The following is a 4,431-nucleotide window of genomic DNA, read 5'->3' on the forward strand; positions in this document are numbered from 1 at the left end:
ATCCTCATGCAAACCTAAAGAGTAGAAAATGTTAGCGTTGCTGAATACTGAAAAGGAATCGAGCCACAGTCTGGTTAAATAAATTGCCGTGGATCACATAGCTGGTGTGTGTGGTAGAGCTGAGACTCAGCTCAGGCAGGGCCGCCTCGGCGGCTATCACCCAGCTCCTAGCTGTACAGCCTCCAGCGCCCCTTCCAACTCAGAGAGCCTGTGTTTATCTAATGATGAGACTGACACGATAAAAGCTATGCCGGAAGTAAACAGCTTTCGGAATTCTAAGTAAGACTCCCCCATCAAATGACTCACATTTTGTGACAGCTGCCTTTTATGAGAGCAGCATGTGGTGTTACGGTGTGCTGTCGTTGGACACGCCATAATGCTTGCCCACCAGAAGCCAGCATATTGAAGATCAGAATGCCACAAACTACCCCCATGACACACAGAACTGTGTAAAGTCCATGCCGCTAAAAAGACAGATATGTAGAGACTTATGTTTTCTGTGCTGCAGGATAAAGATAGAACCTTGAAAATGTTCTTCAGAAATTCTGTCTTTGTAGCATATCAGTCATCTTTCCCTACTCAGACATAGCAGTTTTGCTCACTCATCCCCTGCCCCTTCTAGCTGTCTACACCTTTCCGCTTGAATAGAGTGAATAGAGAAGCATCTGCTAGGTGTTACAGTTAGCTCAGAGGCACATAGATTCTGGGGAAGCAGGTCTACAAGGGGAAAAAATGGGGAGACAGAATCGTTCAGCTCTTTGTAGTTATTCTATTTCATTCTTTAGGGCCTTCCTGATTCCTGGGGTTGGTATGTGGTTGTTTTGCTCACTCTTATTTTCCCCTCGAGTTGTTATCTGACATTTCACCTCTTAGGTGTGAGAAGTCATGTGCTGTCCCCACTACTCGGGCAACATTAATAATTAATATTTGAGAATCTGATGTCCCACGTATTGATGAACTATAATAAAAATACATCAGTGGACAAATTTAATTTTAACTTAAATCTTTTAAAATTCTTTTTCCTTCTTAGTTCCAGTTAGACAACAAGACACACTTTTAGGATCTTTTTTCTGGTCAAATCTTAGGTATGGTGCCAAATTCCCTTTCTTTCAGAAAAGAAGTCCTAGTAAATTGCTGCCATCCATGTTGACAGTTGGTATCTTCTACAGAATTGGAAGTAGAGGTAGGAAGAGAATATATTACATTCCCAAGTGGCAGGATATCAACAAGAGATAACTATAAGGAAGTAAGAGGCACTTGTGTAGGGGAAACAGGAGTAAATGCTTTAGTATTCCTGTGCTGGTTGTTGGTGGATATTTGGCATTTCTGTAAAGGTCACTGTGTTCTGAAGGTGTTGAAAGTAAGAGAAAAGATTTATAAAATGATTTTTTTTCTTAAATACATGTTGTAGTCGGGGACAGTTCAGAAGTAAACTGTGAATAAATGCAACTGTTTTTCTTTAAACAAGTAAAATGGACTAGTCAATCTGAAATCTGGACTTTCCTTGAGTACCAGGAGAGGTCAGCAGGATGCATTAACCAAGCAGGCGGCATAAGCAGGATAGAATACCTGAACAGAAGAGCTAAGGCGAAGTGCAGGAATTGAAGGGGAGAGACAGGGAAGCATGCAATTATTGAGAGGGGGAGAGAAGGCGGGATGCAAGAACTAAGTGGGAAAGATAAGACACGAAGGAACCATGGAACAGGAGAAGGTATAGGTAATTGCTCTAGAGAGACTCTCCCTCCTACTAGGGAAGGCTGCTTGGAACCAGCGCCCTTGAAGGATGAGGAGGGTGGACTCACAAAGAGGAGGGAAGAGTACTATGGTCAGAGGCAGCAGAAGCAAGGAGAACATGACAGTGATATTAAAATACAGGAAAGGAACATGTAAGTCTACCTGGGTGTCCTAGAACATGTAAGAGTGGATGCTTTGGCCCCTAAGGAAGGCATTAAAGGGAGCCATGTATAAGCAGAGACTTGAGGAATGGGTAAACATTTGCCAGATGGGGAAGGGTTGTAGGGCACACAGGCAGCAAATTCGAAGGTATGGAAACATTAATTCATTCATACTTCTGAACGTAATAACAGAGCACATACACTGTATTCAAGGCACTATGCCAAGTGGAGGGATATAGGGATGAACAAGTAAGACCCCAAACCTATATATACTTCATGTGGCTTACATGTTAATGAGGGAGATAAGGAAAGAGAGCCTGTAACAGGGAAATCGGACCTATTCTGAAGGGTTCAGGTCTTTTTCTTAAAGTAGTGAAATTGAACCTGAGATTTAGAGGAAGAATAGGCCTTAGCTAGTCTAAGTATAGAGATGAGAAGTGAGAGAGTCCTTGAAGCTGAGGCAGCAACAGTGCTAAGTCCCTGATGTGAGAAGGCTTACAGTATGTTCCTGGAACTGAAAGGAAGTCAGTGAGGCTGAGACAGACAGAGGGAGGAAGAGAGTATCACAAGGTGGAGCTCGTAAGGTGGACAAGGGCCGTCTTCAGGATTTTAGTCTGTATGCTAAGAGCAAAAGGGGGTGATTTTAAGCTGGACAGTGATGAGATCAGTCTATTTTTGGAAAGATTTATCTGGCTACAGTTTAGATTCTATTAGAATGGGTTCGACTCAGGACAGAAGAGTAGATGTGTGGGAGTCCAGGCAGTAGATGATGGCTGTTTGGGTGGGGGATATGGTGGAAAAGACAGAGAAGTTGATGGTTTTGAAAGATATTTAGGAGTAGTAAAGAAAAGAAAGCACGATGACTGATTGGGTATGGGTGAGTAAGGCTACGTCAGTTTCAAAGCTGATTTCCTGAGTATTTAGCTTGGGCCACTGAATGATCTCTGTTGCCATATACACTGTGATGAGGAACAGTACAGGAATAAAAGAGAGGCTTAAGGATCGGAGACTACAGTCATGAATTAATTTTGACCATGCTGGGTTTAAATTCTCTCTTAGTAGAGACATCAAGCTTGGAGCTCAGAGGAGAGAACTGGAGTTGGGATATAAATTTGGAGTTCATAGGTTATGGATGGTAATAGAAACCAACAGAGTGGACGAGCTCCTCCAAGGAGGAAATGTCAACTAAGGGGAGAAGGGGCCTAAGATGGAGATGTGGACCCCATCGCACTGAGCTCACAGAAACATCTGATGGTTAGGCAGAGGCAGATGAACTGATGGAGGAGAAAAAGAGAGAGAGGCTGGAGAGCTGCAGCTATGATGAACACCAAAGCAGGTCAGAGTTTTGGAAATCAAGGGACGGGAACTTCTCTACTAAGAGAGAATGGTCGGGCATAACATGCAGTTGGAAGGTCGAGTTGATTAAAGATTGGGAGATGTCCGTTTGATTTAGCAATGGAGAAGTCACTGAGGATCGTATGGGATCCGTTTAGGTGGAGTGGAGGGAACGAAAGCCAGACTGGAGTGAGTTGAGTAGGTGGGAGGTGAGATGGAGACAGTGTGTATATGCAACACTTCGAGAAATTTTGCTGGAGAGGGAAGTGGAGAAGTGAGAAGGAAGGAAATAGGGTCAAGAGAGAGTTTTAAGAAACGATGCAATAGAGTGGGAGATATTGGGGATAAAGTGGGAGAAAAGGAGAGTCCATTGTATAACCACTCTAAGAAGAAGGGAGGGGATGAGATTTAGAGCTGGGCTGAGGAGGTGGCCCTGAAATTAAATTGGAGGAGCAACCTCTACACTGGAAGGATGAATATGGCTTGGTGGCAGGAATGGGGGGATTCCATCTGATGGCATCCAGTTTTTCTTTTAAGCAGGATGTGGGATGATCTTCTGGGGCCAAAGGTGGGAAATGGAGATTTGAGGAGAGCTTAGAAGATTTGAAATGGAGAGAAATAGAGGGAGTGAGCAAGTTGACTGCGTAACTCCAGCACTGAAGGCCCAGTGGGGTTCGTGGTTGGGAGCTTTTGTGGTTCCATTTTCTTGGAAGTGCAGAGTAGTGAATTGTTGGATTCATTCAGGTTTAGTTTCTTTTCACTCAGGTGTGATGGGAGATAGGAGATGGCAAAGAAGTTTAGGGTGTTGTGAAGAGAGTGGCCAAAAAGATAGATTATGAATTTTTGCTTCCTTGGGAGAGAAATAGGGGCTGATGAATATGGAAGAAATAAAAGGTCAGGGTACTAGAGGTCCCATACGGTTAAATAAGAACTGTTAGGTTGGGGACAGTGCAACATGCAAGCTGGAAGATCAGAAAGGAGTTGCTTGACTTGGTGAGTGAGTGTGAGGTTTGGGCATTTTCCAGAGTGAGGCCGTGTACGAGATGGAGGGAGGAGAGGGCACCGGGGGATGGGAGTCCGTGTGTCGGAGGCATCATCTGTGTGGACATTGACATCTCGCAGAAATGTGGTAAGAACTGGGTGCACAGAGAAGAGGTGCCAGGATCATAATGAAAGAAGTCAGTCGAGGACAGCAGCAGGT

The sequence above is a fragment of the Ursus maritimus genome, unplaced genomic scaffold (assembly GCF_017311325.1).
Source record: "Ursus maritimus isolate PB19 unplaced genomic scaffold, ASM1731132v1 scaffold_14, whole genome shotgun sequence".
Lineage (NCBI taxonomy): Eukaryota > Metazoa > Chordata > Mammalia > Carnivora > Ursidae > Ursus > Ursus maritimus.